The sequence below is a fragment of the Podarcis cretensis genome (assembly GCF_951804945.1).
Source record: "Podarcis cretensis genome assembly, chromosome: 15".
Taxonomy (NCBI): Eukaryota; Metazoa; Chordata; class Lepidosauria; order Squamata; family Lacertidae; genus Podarcis; species Podarcis cretensis.
In genome coordinates this window covers 30,380,594-30,400,766 of record NC_137185.1, presented here as the reverse complement: position 1 = coordinate 30,400,766, position 20,173 = coordinate 30,380,594, and the positions used below count along the sequence as shown (strand labels likewise).

The 20,173-nt window shown below is 43.5% G+C and overlaps 1 long non-coding RNA gene across 1 annotated transcript in view; it reads left to right on the top strand.

Moving 5' to 3' along the window:
- The window catches only part of LOC307204030, a 35,961-nt gene extending 30,786 nt beyond the window's left edge, over positions 1–5,175 (top strand). The window contains exon 3 of the long non-coding RNA XR_013833471.1: positions 5,028–5,175. This is a non-coding gene — a long non-coding RNA (uncharacterized lncRNA). The remainder of the gene's footprint in view (positions 1–5,027) is intronic.
- Positions 5,176–20,173: the final 14,998 nt, after the last annotated feature.

The following is a 20,173-nucleotide window of genomic DNA, read 5'->3' as shown; positions in this document are numbered from 1 at the left end:
CTATTTCTGGGCTAGCGGAGTCTGTAACCTGAAGCGTATGTAACCTGAAGCGTATGTAACCTGAGGTACCACTGTATATGCAACATCCAGGTTCAGAGGCCATAAGCCAATGAGTGCAAGCTGCTAGGAGCAATAATTGGAAATAGATCTTGCCTCCATGCCCTGTTTCTGGGAATCCCAGGAACATCTGGATCACTATGAGAAAGCTGCTGGACTGGATGGGCCTTCGGACTAAATCAAGCAGGATTCTTGTTATGTTGTTACATTATTCTTGATGGAAAATCTCATTCAAATTCATGCCGATTGCTGTGAAACTACATAAACTAAATAGCTTTGTAGCTCTATGCTATGAGTTGCATTTGCTTGGTGAGCATCTCTTCTCTATTTGAGCCCATTCCCTTATTTGTTTCTTGCCAAGATTTGGTATGGTTGCTGTACTCAGCTGGTGCCAAAATACACACCCAGAGAAAGAGAGAGGCAGAGACAGATAGGTCTTTCAATAGCAGTGAATGTGAATTTGTGTGTGTATGTAGAACAGAGGACTCAGGTGGCACTGTGGGTTAAACCACAGAGCCTAGGACTTGCCGATCAAAAGGTCAGCAGTTCGAATCCCCGTGAAGTGGTCAGCTCCCGTTGCTCGGTCCCTGATCCTGCCAGCCTAGCAGTTCCAAAGCATATCAAAGTGCAAGTAGATAAATAGGTACCGCTCTGGCGGGAAGGTAAACGGCGTTTACATGCGCTGCTCTGGTTCACCAGAAGCGGCTTAGTCATGCTGGCCACATGACCCAGAAGCTGTACACCAGCTCCCTCAGCCAATAAAGCGAGATGATAATACAGTGGTACCTCGGGTTACATATGCTTCAGGTTACATATGCTTCAGGTTACAGACTCCGTTAACCAAGAAATAGTGCTTCAGGTTAAGAACTTTGCTTCAGGATGAGAACAGAAATCATGCTCTGGCGGTGCGGCGGCAGCAGGAGCCCCATTAACTAAAGTGGTGCTTCAGGTTAAGAAGTGTTTCAGGTTAAGAACGGACCTCTGGAACAAATTAAGTACTTAACCCGAGGTACCACTGTAAACCCCAGAGTCGGCCACGACTGGACCTAATGGTCAGGTGCCCTTTACCTTTTAGAACAGAGGCAGAAGTATTTGAATGTCTGGCATTTCCAACACACTTTGGAGAGACCCTGCTTCAAATTGGAGGAGCCCCAAATCTATCTGAAGTGGCACACTTTGGTTCAGAACTGGGGATTCATCTGAATCTGATGCAAATCACTACCCTTACATCCACCTGCCAGCCCTCTGCGGTCCTAGTCTGCATTTGGGAAAAGCTGTATTGGAAAGGGAAGACTTTTTTTTCCTGAGACTTTCCTTTTCTTCACCTCCATCATGGAAAAAGAAATGAACTTTGCAGAATTTTCTCACTTGCAGCAGCAGCAACAATAGCATCAAAAATGTAGAAAAAATAAGTTGTGAATTATAGGCAAGTAATGTCTACTTGGAGTAGATCCATTTACATTAATGGATTTAATTTAGCCAAGTTATTATTTTTCAGTGGAAAGGTATGACTAGTGTTGGATACCCCTGGAGAAATTCAACAAACTGAATTATCCAATTTATCTACTCACAAACAGAGAATTTCAAGAGGGTACTTGGACGCAGGATACATTCACAATACATGCCCACTGAACATCTGGAAAGGGCTATAGTTTTTCACTCAAAATGCATTTCAAGCAATCAAAATAATCTCTGCCGTGTGTGTGTGTGTTATGAGAGCTGGATTTTTGTCTGCATCCAAATTTATGACAACCCTGAAAAGATAAAACCCCATTAAAATAATTTGCATATCCACAAAACGGTGATAACATCATCAGACTTCCCACTGATATATTAACCAGGCATAACACTTATTCTTTCTACTCCGAGTCTTAGATAAGAATGTGTGGGAGGTAATAAGGTGTCAACATGACCTGTGTTTCTACTGCATATTAGAGGGGGGGGGGGCTTCAAGGAAAAGTTCCAAGTTTCTAAGTAGAAAAGCAGGAATAATGTTGCTAGGAAAAAATATAAAAATTAATCAGTTACAGCAAGAGTGGCCCCTCCAAGTGTCCCTACTTTCCAAGGACAGTCCCGGATATACAGAAGCTGTCCTGTTTTTTTATTTGATCTCAGAATGTCCCATTTCTCCTTAGGACATTTCTGTTTTCATTGAAGAAATGTTGGAGGGTATGGAGTTAGACAGGGGCGCGAGTTGCGCTGTGGGTTAAACCATGGAGCCTAGGACTTGCCGATCAGAAGGTCGGCGGTTTGAATCCCCGCAACGGGGTGAGCTCGGTCCTTGCTCCTGCCAACCTAGCAGTTTGAAAGCATGAAGTGCAAGTAGATAAATAGGTACCGCTCCAGTGGGAAGTTAAATGGCGTTTCTGTGCACTGCTCTGGTTTGCCAGAAGCGGCTTAGTCATGCTGGCCACATGACCCGGAAGCTGTACACCGGCTCACTCGGCCAATAAAGCGAGATGAGCGCAGCAATCCCAGAGTCGGTCATGACTGGACCTAATGGTCAGGGGTCCCTTTACCTTTACCTTTATGGAGTTAGAAGGCATCTGAAGCTATCCCTATATAGGAAAGTTTCTTAATGTTTAATTTTTTAAAATGTTTTTATATATGTTGGAAGCTACCCAGAGTGGCTGGAGCAACGCAGTCAGTTGGGCAGGGTATAAATAAATAACAATATTACTGTTGTTGCTGTTGTGGAATAGGATGTCCCTATTTTCATCTGATAAATGTCATGACATGGAATCTGTGTGGATCAGATTCAGCCAGATACTGAATCCTGAGGTGAGTGGGCTTGTCAGGGGCAAAAAGGGATCTCTACAAGGCCAGACATTGGGGTCATCCAATGTAGCCGAATGTTGAGAGATTCAGAACACACAGAAGGAAAAACTTTGTCCCACAGAGCATTGTTAAAATGTGTAATTCAGTACCAAGAGATGTAGTGATGGCTGCTGTTATGTTTCCAGGCATTGTAGACTGAAGCCAGGTCTTCAGGCCTCCTGGAGCTCAGGGGCTTCATCTGCATAACAAAAGACAGAGAGGATTCTAAAACCCTCCATTGACATTGTTAGTAGCTGGCAGGCAACCAATCCCTGCTGAGATAGGGCCAGTGTTGTGATTTGCTAACTGCAGCATTAAGGCGACCTATCATAGGTGGTGTTTGTGTTTTGCCTGGGCCATCTTAAGGTGTATATATACTGGGCCAAGTGCTCCTATTTGTCATTCTAGTTCTTCTGGTTCCTGATGTTCCAATAAATCCTTTTGAGCTGAATCTCGGTCTTGCGACATGCCTGAAACTACCTACACTTCAGCTGCCAACTTGGCAAGTTTTAAAACAGGGATGACAAAGACATGGAGGATAAGGCTATCAAATGGCTATATTGCCTCCAGTATCAGGGACAGATTGCCTCTGAATACCAACACAGGCCATTCTTATATTTTTACATTGTGATTATCACATTCATAAACAACAGTGAAAGGGGGGCGGGGAGAAATGTTAATTCTTTCCTTCAGTCACAGTGCTGCAGGCAATTAGCATACAATATACACCATTGTGGCTTTAGTATTTAACATGGATGCAATATTGAGAATTTATAGCGGCTTGTGGACAATAACAGCATTTAAGAGAGAATTTGATGAGGCACTATGGATCTACATTATGCAAATTTATTGCTTGGTTAACATGATTCGGATGGTACACGCTGGCACTTTAAAAAGAAACTGCAATCCAGTCAGAAAGCATAACTGTGTGACCCAAGCATCACAGACAACAAAAAGGAACAATTATAAAAAGGAAAATATTGGGGGGGGGGGGGGAGATGTCTAACGAGTGGGACAGAAGAAATCTTTGAACCAACTGAAATTGCATCTCACCAAGAAAGAACGGGGAAAGGATGCTTTGCTGAGTGAGTTGCTTACTTGATATCTTTTTTGAATCTTCTTTTTCAGTTTCAGTTTATTTGATCTACAGAACTTAAACATCAAATGCCGAATAGTGTCTTAATAGTGTCTTAAGTAGAGATGGGAAGGCCTGGGGAAAAACCAGGAAAATGGGGCGGGTAGGGTTTTATCTCAAAGCCGTTTTTTGTCTGGAAAAAGTGGGGGGGACCAGTTTGATATAGTTTGAATATTCCAAACACTCCCCCCCCCCAGTTTTTCCAGAAAAAAATGGGGGAAATGGGTTTTCCCCCCAATTTTTACCGGGTTTTTTCCAGGCCTTCCCATCTCTATTCTTAAGCCAACCACAGCACACAAATTGTGTCTTTTAAAATAAAACAAAGTAAAATCCGTTTAGCATTGAATGCCAAGGAAACTAAATCTTCCTTCAACAAATTCAGTTTTACTTTTAGAAATATATATATTATAAATCTGTGCCTAAGATTCATTTGCGCTAGCTATCCCATACCTCTTGGTGAGGCTACTGAGGGAGTGGAACCATCCATACACAAGCAGGTCATTTGGTATGATTTTTTGGACTCACCGTGATTCCTGGGGTGGGTGGAGGGGTGTTGATTTTTTTCAGGGGTTTCATCTGCAATATTTGCAGCAACTCCTTAAAGTGTGGGGATCCCTACACTCTGTCTTCAAACTAGATCATTCACCTGCACACATTTTATTTGTTTGTTCTTTCCATTTATATCCTGCCTTTGTTCCATTATGAACTACAAAGCAGGATACAAAGTGGTTGGTTCCTAGGCAGTCACCCATCCAGACATTGACCAGGTGCAGACCTGCTTAGCTTCAGAAAGATGCTGGATGCACATACCTTCAGACTATACCCAGTTTACCCTCACAATGAGCCTGTGAGGGAGGATTGGGGGTGGATAGAGAGAGATGCTTCATGATGAGGAGGAAGGTCACACTTGAACCCATGTCTCCCTTTTTCTAGTTCAGTTCATCTGCTACATCTTGCTGGTAGCTCCTGGTGTTTAACTATTGCAGCTAAGGAAGCTATTCTATTTCTTATTTTTCAGGTTTGCTACTCTGCCAACAGGACACAAGCAACAACAATAACAGCGACAATAGAAAATAAAACCAACCTGCCTGTAAACCAGCAAAATATAATAGAATCCCAGTTTATATAACCTCACGTATTCTCTGCAAAACAAGGATACACAGTCTGATTTCCCCAACACAGCCCTACCTCCTAATAAACTATGAATGCAGCAGAACTGAGCAATATCTTCTTTACAAAATGCACAATGTAAATTGCGCATAATAAAACCAAACCCCCACACCCCTCACACAAATTATATTCCCAAGCATAAAGCAAACGGCATGCCTACCATATAACTCAGCAGTTATATGGATTCCTGGGTTGTTAAGGAGGGGAGCCTTTCTCAGACTGCACACCTGTGTTTCTGTCACAAATTTACTTCTGATGGTGAGCAATTTAGTATCAAATGAAGGTTAATTGAGGAATATTTTAATTGCATTATATATGTTCCTCATGAGAACATTGTTGTGACAGAACCCAGGAAAAAATTAAGGAAAAGATAAGTTGATTGGAACCGTACACACAATGCATACTGGGTAAATGCATAGTAATGAAGTCATAGTAATGAAGTTTTTTTCATTTATATTGCTTATTAGTCATAGAGTAGTTCAGTTCCACTGAGCAATGGGCCTCCTGCTGAAGCTGCTTTACTGGCCAGTGGTCCTTCTTGCCAAGGGATGGGGAGCCTGTGGTCCTCCAAATGATGCAGGACTCCAGCTCTCATCCTTTATGAACTTTGGCTGTGCTGGCTGATGCTGATGAGGGTTATGGTCCAACAACTTCAGCAGGGCCCCATCCCTGTCCTCATCCTATTGTCTAGTCTGGCTGGTATTCAGAACCAGAAGTCTTTCTCAGCCAGCACTACTACCCAAAATACTTCTTTAACATTAAACCTGGGATTAAACCTGGGATTTCTGTATGCAAAGCATATAGATTTTCCATATAGGCCATTGCATCAGGGTCAGCCAATGTGATGCCCTCAATATGTTGAACTAGAACTCCAATCAACCCCAGCCAGGGATGGTGTGAAGTGTAGTTCAGCAACATCAGAGAGCCAGAGGTTCCCCATGTTGGTTTCTATTTCCCTCACTGAGCAGCAGCTGCAGTCACAAGGCTTTGTTTTGCATTCCACAGTCAGAGTTACTGTTGGGTTCCCACGGGAATGGGAGACTGGATGTGACGTTCACTGGTTTCCTGTTTTTCACTGTTCTCTCGGTGTTCTTTGTCTCCGAGAGGAGTTGCTTCTCTGCTCTCGCAGAGGCAAGATGCATGTTTGTATTCTCTCAGCATAGAAGTGTAAATAAAGTTAAGAATGTGGCACATACTGCTTATCCTTCCGCTGTGTCTGTGACGACACTCTGCTTGGGTTCCAGAGAAGACGAGCCTGTATCAGCTTCAGCTTCAGATGGGCCGAAGCTGGTCAAAACCTCACACCCCACACCTGTTCTAGATGCTGTTGGACTACAACTCCCATCAGCCTCGGCCAGCATGGCCAGTTGTCGAGGATTATTGGCATTGTAGTCCAGCATCATCTGGAGGGTGCCATGTTGGTTATCTGTGCCTTAAATATTCAAATCAAAACCCATGCAAAACTGATTTAGAAAGATTTGATGCAGTCATTTATGAGCAGGGGGCATTTATACAGTTATTTACCTCTGCCTGGAAGCAACAGTAAAATCTCAGTAAGAAATAAAGAAAATATTGTGGTTAAACTTTCATGCATCCACTTATGCACTTGATGCAAGGCATTACTCTGCTGTCCTTCCCATTTAAGCATTCTGCCTACCAAGAATGAAGTTTGCAGATCAAGACGCTTTCTAAGCACAAGGTCATTGATTAGTAGTTAGAGCCCTTCTTTCTTTGGAACTGCAAAATTCTCTTTAATGTACCATATTTTTCCGTGTATAAGACTAGGTTTCCCCCAAAGAAATAATGTCAAAAATCAGTGGGCATCTTATACAGGGATAGTGCCAAGGGTGGACTGGCGATTGGTTGTTGCCCCCAAAATAAGGGGTGTCTTATACATGGGGGCATCTTATAGATGGAAAAATACGGTATTTGTGAACATTAAAATTTCCAGAGCATTTCTAATCACACTTCTAAGTCTTCTGCATTTCTAATTTCTTATACATTTTATGGGCACGGACAAACTTAATTTATTTCAAAATAAAATATATTGTTTAGGCACCAAGACTTCCTAAAAGTCTTCCAGGGGGTGGGGACATGTTTCTTTAAAATCTGAGAATATTTCACATCATCTTTTCCTAGCGCCATTTATTATATAAGGTTGGAGTTTGACTTTGGGGAAAACAACACTCAATAACAGTACCAATGAATGCATATTATATCAAGCAGAGAAAGACAAAATATTCCCACCCACCCCCCAGTTGTTCCTGGACTACAAATCCCAACACTCCCCTGACTTTCAGACATTCTGGTTAGGACTGACAGGGGTTGTAGTCCAACAATATCTGAAAGGATCAGAGACCTAGCTTGTAGCTTCCTTCCACTATAAGGAGTTTAAAGCACAGTACAGTGGTACCTCGGGTTAAGAACTTAATTCATTCCGGAGGTCCGTTCTTAACCTGAAACTGTTCTTAACCTGAGGTACCACTTTAGCTAACGGGGCCTCCTGCTGCTGCCACACCTCCAGAGCCCGATTTCTGTTCTCATCCTGAAGCAACGTTCTTAACCCGAGGTACTATTTCTGGGTCAGCGGAGTCTGTAACCTGAAGCGTATGTAACCTGAGGTACCACTGTAATACCCCAAATACTCCATCCTGTTAGGAAACCAGGCAGCTGCCTATACAGAGTCAGACCATTGATGCATCTAGCTTAGCATCATCTATGGTGACTGGAAGAGGCTCAGGGTTTCAGTGGGAGGAACATTCCCAGCCCTACCTGGAGATGCCAGGATTGAACCTGGGACATTCTGCATGCAAAGCAGATGCTCTGCCACTAAGTTACAACCCTCAGACCCCAAATTCGCAGTCAGAGAACTTTTTGTGGGGTGGGAGGAGGAGGTGGTCACCAAAATTCTCCAACCATTTTCAGGCAACCTGGAAAAGAAAATTATCCAAGAATTTGTTCAAGAATTTCTCATGAGGAGAATTTTGGGGAAGATTCAGCCTTGATCTCTTTCCAGCAGATGGATGTCAAAGGTTTGACATGAGAAATCAATAGCAGTAAGTTTGAGTAGAATCCTGTGGTTCCCGCTTAATTTCGCTATTCATTTGCACAGCAGAAAGTGCTGAGACAGGTTGAGATGCTTCAGGACCTAGTCATGGTAGCTATGGAAACCCACCTGAGACTGGCTTTGGGCCCAGTGCTTTGGAACTGTCACTGTGGAGGATGACTGGTCCTGGTGCTTTACATGAGAGTGGTCTGTACTTCAGAGCTGTTGATCATGACTTCAACCCGAAAGCATGAACTCTGGGCACGTTCCAGACATAATGAGCAATTAGCTAACATTTGTAAAGGGCTTTGGAAGACGGTAAGTGCTGCATCAGTGTTAAGTATTGTTATTATCAGGGTGGATTATTTGCCATAACATTAGAGCTGTGTCAAAAGGGCTCGGCAGACCTGGCTGAGCATCTTATGCAAGCATACTTAAAAACCTTCAATTGCCAAAGGCCTCAAAGGGGAGACTCTTTGCAGAGTGCCTCTCAAAACAAAGAGCAGGGTAAGGAGGAAATCTGGCTCAGACTCTTGTCGAACATTGGTGCTGAAACCAAATGGACAGCTAAGAATTTATAAAAATGGAAGAAGAAGGCATGCAAGGCTTGATCAGTTCAGCTCCTGGGCTCCTCTGCCAACCAAACAGAATGGCTAATGGCATTCAGCTCGCGTGAGGCAGCATAAAGATGAAACTTTACAATCTGGGGGAAGAGAGTGTACCAAGGCTAGTCTTGAAAGAGACACTTCTGAGGAAAGAACTCAGTGTGCCCCTTGAATGGGTGTTTCATTTGGAAGTGCCCTGGCAGGTCCCTGTGAAGCAGCAATGAGAAGATAATAAATTCCATGCTAGGGGACTCAATTTAAAAGTATTCTTGCCCATAAGCTTCTGAAGTCTACTATGAAAGGGACTAGGAGTCTCCAATCTTTTGTTAGGGAGCTCATTGGCCAGCCAGTTCTGCAGCTATAGGTCAAATGCCTGATGGTAATTTTATCTTGGTATTTGATTAGATATGATACAAAATAAGTCATTCCAGGTTCCCTTCCTCTTCCCATGAATTGACCTGCCCTTCTCTCCCCCACACCTTGTTTCTCCCTCTGCTGCTCCTCTTCTCCTTTAAAACCTGCGTGCGGCATCTTCAGTCCGTTCAGCCGGGTCACAGAGATGAAGCTGTCAGGGAATGCCTGCAGACATTGGCTGCTGCCCGACTTTCTGCATTGCCTTGTAGGCCTGTTGGGATACAATAAAAGCCCAGCCCAGCCTCTTGGATTTTCCAACAAAGAACATTTGCCAGCAGTTAAATCAAAGCACTTATGCTCCTTCCTTGGGTACTGACGCTATAATATCAAAAGCCACATAGACGTCCAAGAGAGTTTTAAACAACTAGGGGATGCAAACAGTTATATCATTCTCTTTATTGTTTGGCTGCCTTATATTTTGACATCGTTGCTTGAATGGTGCTCCTGTGGCCCTGAGACTGATTGGTGTACAGGTAAAAAAAAAAGCTTTCCCTTTTCCTTGATGTGGTCTCAGTTCAGGAAGAACAGCGGTCTTGAAGTTGTCTGTGAGCAGGTACACCATTCACTCATTCGCTTTCCCCTTTACAGGGGAGTTATTGTATTTCTATTAATATTTTAGTGATTATTTCTAAATTTGTCTCTCCATAAATCAGCATATGAAATTTTAATGTAAATCTGTACACTATATATAGGCAGGCTTTTTTTTTTCAGCCAGAACTTGTCGGAACTCAGTTCCAGTACCTCTCAGGTGGGCGCCATTGCCATTATAAGAGAACAAGAGAGGTGTTCATGGTGAGTTCTGGCACCTCTTTTTCTAGAAAAAATAGCACTGGATGTAGGTATGTCAGGAGGAAGTCATTTGCATCCTGTCCCGTGTTGCAGTCAATGCTGTATCACTATTTGCTGTGGCCAAAACAAACATAACTGATCACGTAATTAATTAATTATGTAATTAATTACGTAATTAGTTTCAATGTATTTCAATGCAAGGGAAACATCAAAAGCAATGCAGAAAACAATGCAATGAATTGGATAACATTTGCAAACTGAAAAGGAGGGAGGAAACCACATTGTGATAACAAATATCATCCCTATTTGCTTCTGTGATTTTCTTTCCTCATCTCAGATAAACATGCAAACTGTGGCAATTCCTACTCCCATCTCCATTTCTGATTGAATTTTCCAACACTCCTACTCTTCTGCATTGGTGGGTTGTTGTTGTTGTTTTGTAATATGCAAATAACCACCTTGTGATCTACACTGGATGATTCACAGTTGGGCTTTAAGAAACACATTCTTGCCCTCTGATTCAGTTTAGGACATTTCTGTGGTTCTCATCCCCTAACTCAGAAGCTGCAGTCAGGTGCTTCTCCCCTGAATTTATCCTCCACCCCAGCATCTTCTTCCTCCCTGAGCATCTGACCAAGGCTGTCACTGATAAATAGAATCTGACTGAGGCTACATGCATGCAGCCCCAGCATGCAGCTGCATGCACGACTGGCTGTATCTAAATCATGGAGTGTGACATTCTGTCTGATTAAGAACTAGGCACTGGGCAGTCCATCTATAAGAAGGGGGAGCAGGTTCTCCTTGAAATGTTTGTTTACATGATGGGATTCTTTGAGACAGAGGTCGCTGAGATCTCCCAAACGGTTGTCATGGTCTTCTGAATTCTAATTATCTGCTCCGTGATCCAATGAAGCTCAGACTGAATCTACTGGCCCAAACACAACCTTCAAATGTAGACTGAAACACTGTTGACTGAGCTTTGAAGAGAGTGTATGTGTATGAGAGAGAGATCTGCCCTAAGCTCTACCTCCAGCCGCTGATACCTTTCAAAGTGGGCTCTAACAAGCTAGCCCCATGCTTTTCATCCCAGCCATCAACACCCAATTAAAGGTAATTCTGCAGGTGGACTTGTTGAGCGCTTCCTGGCCATGCTCTTTATCGTATGCCGATGATTCTGAAAAGAAATCCAGCAGAACTGGAATACTGTTTGAGCACAATGGTCAAAGCTAATAGGCAGGCAAGCGTGTGTGACTAAAAGAGATCAGTGTCTGTGTTCAGGATACAGTGGAGGACCAGACTTCTCTTGGTGATGAAGGAGACAACACAGGCATGCAATTGAGGAGAGCTGTCGGAATAGTTGTGTAGAGGTGGACCGGGTGGCTTCTGCCTTTGCTTTCATTTTGTTGCTCTTATGTTAATCTTTCTTTGCCCGTTTCAAAATGTTCTCATTCACTTTGACAGAAGGCTTCGACTTCAGTCGAATCCTAGAGGTATCGCCAAAGGGCCATGTATAAGGGTCAAACTACACAAACTGTTTAATATGTTGCCTACAACTCTGTGTCTGTGTTTTCTTAATCAAAGTTACAGATAGGTAGCCGTGTTGGTCTGCCATAGTCAAAACAAAATAAAAAAATTCCTTCCAGTAGCACCTTAAAGACCAACTAGGTTAGTACTTGGTATGAGCTTTCGTGTGCATGCACACTTCTTCAGATACACTGAAACAGAAGTCACCAGACCCTTCTATATAGTGAGAAGGTGGGGAGGGGTATTACTCAGAAGGGTGGTGGGATTGGGTGATTGGCAGATAGCTGTGATGAGCCTGTTGACGACTCTTAACGACTGCAATAGGTCTTACAGGAAAAAGCAAGGGGTGAGAAGGTGAAAAATGGCTTTGTCATGTATAATGAGATAAGAATCCAATGTCTTTGTTCAGACCAGGTCTCTCCATGGTTTTAAGTTTGGTAATAAGTTGCAATTCAGCAGCTTCTCTTTCCAGTCTATTTCTGAAATTCCTTTGTAATAGAACAGCTACTTTGAGATCTTGTATAGAATGTCCTGGGAGACTGAAGTGTTCTCCTACTGGTTTCTCTGTCTTGTGGTTCCTGATGTCGGATTTATGTCCGTTTATTCTTTGGCGTAAGGTTTGGCCTGTTTGTCCAATATAGAGAGCTGAAGGACACTGTTGGCATTTGATGGCATACACAATGTTAGACGATGAGCAATTAAATAGTCCTGAGATGGTATGTGTGATGTTGTTGGGGCCAGTAATGGTGTTGTCCGGGTGTATGTGCTACTGGAAGGAATTTTTTTATTTTGTTCTTAATCAGAGTAAGTGGCAGAGGGCCTGATCTGGATTAAGACCACAGAACACAGAGAGCTTTCGTCCTTCACTCCCCAGCTGTGACCTGCCCCCTGAAACACCCCCCCATATGTCACTTAGCAGCGGGGGGGGGGAGCTTCCATGGGTGCCAATGAGGATTTCTTTATTATTGCTGGCTGTTGCACAGGGGTAGCATGACTGGGAAGGAAAACAGTAAACCTCCCATTCATTCCCTTATGCACAAGAAGCCCAATCCAGTTTAGGATTGGAGAAAAAGGTAAAGGTTTAATCCTCCGCATTCCAGCTGTGACATCCCTGTAATTCTACGGATGGTAAGCAATCCCCCCACTGACACCACTGTGAAGAAGGTCTCTTTGTACCTCCTTTTGGGTAAACAAAAATCGCATGCATAGCTGAAGGCTATTAAAAGAAACGTGTCATTTGACCTTACCAAAATTCCCAAGATAAACAAAGGAAGCTGTACAGAGAGCTCACCCATTTCCCTTCTCCCATAGATCTGACTGATGAGGTTTAAAATCCCCCTCCTTTGGAAAGATATAATAAATACCTCTGCTCAATCATCGCTGCAGGAATACAGCATCTTCTCAAAACCAAAGGCAATCAAGAGGCATTAAGCAAAAGCTGGCAAGAAGGATTGAATGTAACATAACAAACAATTAGAGAAAATGTAGAAGAGATGCATGTTGCACCAGGTCATAGGAGACCAGAATACAAATCCATGCTTTGACATTAAGCTTGGACCAGTCAACATCTTTCAGTCTAACCTACCACACGGGGGGGGGGGGGAGGGAGAGGGAGAGGGAGAGGGAGAGGGAGAGAGAGAGAGAGAGAGATTGGGATAATATGTACATGTCTGCTACCTTGACTCCTTGTCTAGAGGATCAATGTGATTAAAACGCAATTAACAAATTAGGTGATATTAGGAAATATAAGCAAGGGCTAATACAAGAGGAAGCAACCCTTTACTATATCATGTGGATGTGACAATCTTCCCCCCATTTCTTACAATGTACCCTAAGGACATCTAACCCCAAAGTTCTTCTCCTGAAGGAGGAGTGAGCAATTGCTAATGTGGACAGAATCTCTGCCATTATTCCTTTCATCCTATTGTTGTGTCATTGATTTGGTTAGCAGTCAAGTGGTCTAATCTTAAACTACACTGGCAGATGTTGTGTGGTTACTCTCTAGATGCTTCAAATGTCCCTTCTTGCTACATGCTAGCTCTGATTCCAGAGGTAATCCAAAACAAATTGACTGGACAGGAGTATTGATGAACAATATTTCATTAGGTAGCTTTATTCCATTATCTAGATTAGCACCCTGAAGGGATGGGAGCTATCATGATTCTAGAAGTTCATGGAATCAGGCAGTAGTTTGGAGACATGAGCAAATGGTGCCATCACAAATTGCAAAGTCCATAAGAAATAAGTCAGAACAGCATTGTTTGCAACGTTAATTCCCTAACATTCATTACACTAATACTGGGTCTAAAGTCTAGTTTAGATGCTTATTATCATAAGAAAATAAGAAGATCCCTGCTGCATCAGGGCTACCAGGCTAAAGGGTAACCTATTCTCACAGTGGCCAAGTAGATGTCTGTGGAAAACAACAGCAGTTCCCCCTCCAGTCATTTCCAGTAACTGGTATTCAGAGGCATACTGCCTCCAACAGTAGAGGCAAAACACAGCCATCACGTCTAGGAACCAACGATAGTCTTATCCTTCATGAATTTGTATTATCCTCTTTTAAAATTAATCCAGGTTGGTGGCCATCACCACCTCTTGTGGGAGAGAATTCTATAATTGTGCATTGTGAAGAAGTCCTTCCTTTTGCCTGTCCAGAACTAACTATCCAATATTCAACTTCACTAGATGTTCAGCATCTCCCAACTGACTTTCTCCACATAATTTTATACACCTCTATCATATCCCCCACCCCTTATGCTCCTCCTTTTCCAAACTAAAAAGCCCAAATGCCAACAACCTTGCCTCATTTTGGTTGCTCTTTTCAGAAACTTTCTGGCTCTACTATCCTTTTTTGAAAAGGTGAGGAAAGCAGAGCTGTTCCATGTGCAGTCTCACCTTAGATATGTATAACTGCATTATAATGCTTGCGGTTTTATGGTCAAGCCCTTTCCTGATGATCCCAACATGGAATTGCCCTCCATCCATGTGATGACTTGCATAAGCAAGGTCATTGCAGTAGATCATATGGATGCACTGATTGTACCCACTGGTGTCGCCACAACAGACCTATATGCATAGGCAGCACATCATTGTATTAGCCTGTGCTGGGCCTGGGGGTAACCCGTGAAACGCGGTCCAGGACCGGTCCAGAATCCAAAGGTTCCACTGAGAGTCAGTCCGACAGGGCCAAGGCAGGACACGAGGCAGGAAACCAGGCAAGGACAGGTACAGGATCTAGCATACAGCAATGTTGCTCCCGCAACCTGGGATGGGGTCCAACAGCCTTTTATCTTTGTTGGGGTAACGGCCTGTGCTGATCCCCTGGCGACTCACCTCCCTGTTTCACCTGAAGGCGAGCACTCCTCCTGCGACTACTCAGGTCTCTCCTTCTATCAGACCTTAGTCTCTGCAGCTCGGGAGACGTCGGTGGGTTACTACCATGCTGAGGTTCCCATGAGGTTCTCCAGGTTCTTCCCCTACCACTGACACAGCCTAGGGGTAGCTGGTATTCACTTATTTTCCTTCAGAAACTGCTTAATGGCTTCCTCTTCTGTTAGACAGCTGTCAGCTGGAGCTAATGTATTACTTATGCTATAGGCAGACTGACCCTGAATGCCACACTCTTATTATCAAGATCCTTGATACGATTCTGATTGGCTGTACCTAGCACTAGTGAGCCCGGCAATCAATGATGTGGAAGTAGCTCTATGAAACACTGCAGGCATCTGTTCAACACAGAGATGCATCTGGCTGGATCTTGCTGTTTGCTGCATATATTAAATGTTGAAGCTCAGGTTCGTTGAGTGAGATGCCAAATTCTACCTGGTGAGCAGCAATTTCAGAATGTTTTTCAAAATGAATAGACTAATTGGCAAAACCTCTTATTTTGATGTCCCACACTCCTGTGCACTGCTCAGCCTGTTCGCTTGCATCACATTAAATGCTTTGTTCATGCAGATGGAAGAGACATCATCTGAATGCTGAAATGGGGGAGTAAGGGAATAGCGCTTGGCATACTTGCAATCTTTCACCTGGAAGGGAGCCGCCCAATTTCCCCTTCCCTCCACATACTAGTGCTCTGCACTGAATTTGACCAAGGCCTGAGTTCCGAGCCAAACTGAGTAAATTAGGAGGGAGAGATTTTACTTTCTTGGGTTCCATGATCACTGCAGATGGTGACAGCAGCCACGAAATTAAAAAAAAAAAAGCCTGCTTCTTGAGAGAAAAGCAATGACAAACCTAGACAACATCTTAAAAAGCAGAGACATCACCTTGCCAACAAAGGTCCTTATAGTTCAAGCTATGGTTTTCCCAGTAGTGATGTATGGAAGTGAGAGCTGGACCATCAAGAAGGCTGATCGCCGAACTATTGATGCTTTTAAATTATGGTGCTGGAGGAGACTCTTGAGAGTCCCATGGACTGCAAGAAGATCAAACCTATCCATTCTTAAGGAAATCAGCCCTGAGTGCTCACTGGAAGGACTGATCCTGAAGCTGAGGCTCCAATACTTTGGCCACCTCATGCGAAGAGAAGACTCCCTGGAAAAGACCCTGATGTTGGGAAAGATTGAGGGCACAAGGAGAAGGGGACGACAGAGGATGAGATGGTTGGATAGTGTTCTCGAAGCTACTAACATGAGTTTTACCAAACTGTGGGAGGCAGTGGAAGACAGGAGTGCCTGACGTGCTCTGGTCCATGGGGTCACGAAAAATCGGACACGACTAAACAACAACAACTGGCATTGGGCGAGTCAGGTACAGACAGCCATGGATTGATACAGGTTGGGGAGGAGGGCCCAGAGTGATCCATTGCTGTCAAATGGTGGGGCATCAGGCAAGAAGAAGAGGGAAGCACTGATTATAAGAGGATAAGAAAAGCCTGCTGGATCAGGCCAATGGCCCATCTAGTCTAGCATCCTGTTCTCACAGTGGCCAACCAAATGACTGTGGGAAACCCTCAAGCAGCATTTGAGCAGTAGAGCCCTCTCCGCTCAAGTATTTTCCAGGAACTGGTACCCAGAGGCATTACAGCCCCCTACTGTGAAGGCAGAGCATAACCATCATGGCCATTGATAGCCTAATTTGTCTAGTCCTCTTTTAAAGCCATGTAGGTTGGTGGCCATCACTGTCTCCTGTGCAAGCAAGTTCCTTAGTTTAACTATGTGCTGTATGAATCGGGTGGCGCTGTGGTCTAAACCACTGAGCCTCTTGGGTTTGCAGATCAGAAGGTTGGCGGTTTGAATCCCCACGACGGGGTGAGCTCCCATTGCTCTGTCCCAGCTCCAGCCAACCTAGCTGTTCGAAAGCACGCCAGTTCAAGTAGATTAATAGGTACCATTGCAGTGAGAAGTTAAACGACATTTCCATGTGCTCTGGTTTCCGTCACAGTGTTCTGTTATGCCAGAAGCGGTTTAGTCATGTGGGCCACATGACCCAGAAAGCTGTCTGTGAACAAGCACCAGCTCCCTTAGCCTGAAAGCAATATGAGCACCACAACCCCATAGTTTCCTTTGACTGGACTTAGCCGTCCAGGGGTCCTTTACCTTTACCTTTTATGAAGAAGTACTTTATTATTTTTCTGCCCTTCATCTTCCAACATTCAGCTCTGCCGGTTGTCCATGATTCCTAGTGTTATGGGAGAAAGAGAAATAATTTTCTCTGTCTACTTTCCCCATGACTTGCATAATGTTATAAACTTCTATCATGTTGCCTCTTACTCACATTTTCTCTAAACTAAAAAGTCTCAAATATTGTAACCTTATTTTCCTAGGGGAGCCACTCCACCCCCCTAATCATTTTAGTGTCCCTTTTATGGACTTTTTTCCAAGTCTAGATTATTCTTCAGGTGGGAAAGCCCCACCTACCCTAGCTTCCAGAAGAAGGGAGCAGTCTGCCACCTGACTCTCCTTGCTGCATAGGCTGTTATATACTGAAGTTCTCACCCTGGGCCAGCAGGGGGATACTGTAGATAGTTTTCACTCGGGTCCACATATGCAAATAAGGGATTGAAAGTGACGCTCAGTGATTGGATAGTTACCGAAAATGTTACAGTTGTGTTGTAGTGGAGCTCTATATAAGCAGGCTGGCTGAACCCTTCAGTTCAGTTTTGTTCTGACCTCTGAATAAACAAGAGCTGTTTGAAGAATCACTGTGTCGTCTGATATGTTCACCCACAACTTAACATAGGCAAAGGAGCAGGATTGGTCCCAGGCCATTCCTTTGGAAGTGGCTTCCCTGAAGGGAATGTGTTAATTTGTGGGAAACAATGTACAAAATTTTGCTGTGTTGGGGGGCGCCTATAAATTACACGGTAAGTTAAATACAAAAAATGCACATGAAGAGAAACACGCAAGAAAATGTGTTTGGGTTTTCAGGTGAAATGAGGTGAACTGAACATATGATTGGGGGAAATGAGAATATGGAGAAGAGAGGAGGGGAGAAGGCAGAAGAGAGCTCAGCATTTTGCAGGCACAGCAGTGGAGGCATACTGACATTGTGCTGTGCCTGCATCCCACGAAGCTCCCTGTTGCCTTGCCTTGCCCCCTCCCAGTAACAGGCAGTGATGTGCAGCAACAGGAAGCCAGGTCAGCAAGGCTGTCTCTGCCTTTGCAGTCCCACCAGCTGCTACTGCATCCTAATAACTTGGTGGGCATCTTACTAAAGACCAGCGATGGCTCGGAAAGATGCTATGTGTGCCTGTATTCTATTTATAAAGAGGGGAAAATAGAAATGGGTGAAAACAACCTAGAGGGGTTAATTGGAAATAGAAGATAATTTTTCAGTGGTGACAGTAAAGCTTTCTTTGTCATTTGAGAACATGTTCTTCTCTATCTGACCCCACTATGTTAAAAGTTGCCATACCTACCTAACATCCTTTCTGGTAAAAATGTGTTGGTTCATTGCACCTTTTAAATTATTCACATATAATACTTTCCCTTTGATAAAGCACTTGAACCTGGAGAGAGTAGGAAAAGACCTCTATGATCTGTGCACTTTTCATAACATTATGGGTGAGTTTAGGCAAAAGATTCTTTTAAAAAAAAAAATAAGTCAAAGATTTTTAAAATTACCATTCAGCAGAACAGTAAAGACAGATCTCATATTGATGTAGCTCTGTGAATGTGTGCTTTGATCAGTCAATGTAACTGATCTGCAAAGATCATATGTGCCAAACCATAGGAGCTGCATACTGAAATCTTTGCAGAAACTTTCTTGAATTCCTTAGGCAACCTGGAAAGTTGCATATCACTCCAGAATATATTGTTTCACAGTAGGGCAGGGATGGGTAACCTGTGTGGCCATTCCATGCTATTGGACTACAACTCCCATCATCCCTGACCTTTGGGCGTGCTGGCTGGGATGAATGGGATTTGGAATCCAACAACATCTCATAGCCACAAGTTTACCAAACCCGAAGAAGAGTAGCCAGATCCTCCTGATTAAGTGGTACAAAGCAAGGATGAGCACATTTGAGGCTTGCAGGAATTACTTTGGTTTTTTAAAGCTAAGTTTTGTTTTGGGGTTCACAAGCCAAAATGGTGGTTCAGAGGGTGGGGCCAATTTCCAACTCCACCCCATGAGACCGACCCATGAGGGACTTGCATAACAAAGCACACGTGTACATCTGAATGGCTAATAATCAGGGACTTTGGGTTAGTCAAGAGATGCACAAACACTTGTTTGAAGACACCCAATGAATGCTAACATTTTTAGGTGGGGAACGCTCAAGCTGAAAGACAAATGATGGGCACAAGACCCACCACGGCTGAGTAATAATAATAATAATAATAATAATAATAATAATAATAATAATGCTTGCAAGACCATAAGCACATTTCAAGTATAAAGTCCCTGTGAAGATTAGACTCAACTGGCACTGGCTTAGGGACATCTTTATCATCACCTTTATCATCATCAGCAGCAGCCTTGTTAAATGTACATATTGCTGAACGCTGAAACAGGATTCTTAGCAGTTTAAAAAGTATAAAAATCAGTCACACAACATTAAAATATAAACATGGATCATTAAAATGCACAATAAAACAATCATATTAAAATATAAGCATTCATCATTAAACTATGCAATAAAACATAGGAAGATGTCTTATACTGAGTCAGACCGATGGTCCGTGTTGCTCAGTACTGCCTGTGCTGACTAGCTGTGGTACACCAGGATTGCAGGCAGCTTTTCCTGGAAATGCTAAGAATTTAACCCAGGGCCTTCTGTTTGCAAAGCAGGTGCCCTACTACTGAGCTAAGGCCTTTCGCATAACAGGAGTGGGAATGGGTTCTGTTTTCTTAGCAATAGCTATAGTAGAGCCCAAGGGCACAGCTGAAGTAGGAGCAGGAATTTAAGGAGGCCAGGTTTCTGAACTCATTGGCAAGCCAAGAGAGTGAGGAGCTGGATGCTAAAAGGGAGTGATGGACTTAAGTGGGGTTCTGTGTGGAAGGAGCTCCCTCTATGAGAAGGGTATTTGAACACTGGATGGACCCACCACATCTCCCCTGAGGTAAGGGGTGGTGTGGGGCTCTGAGGTTTCCCCAGTTCTCCTCACTCCACCCCACACCCACAATCATAGTGAATACCAACATTCCCATTTTACAGCTGGAAAC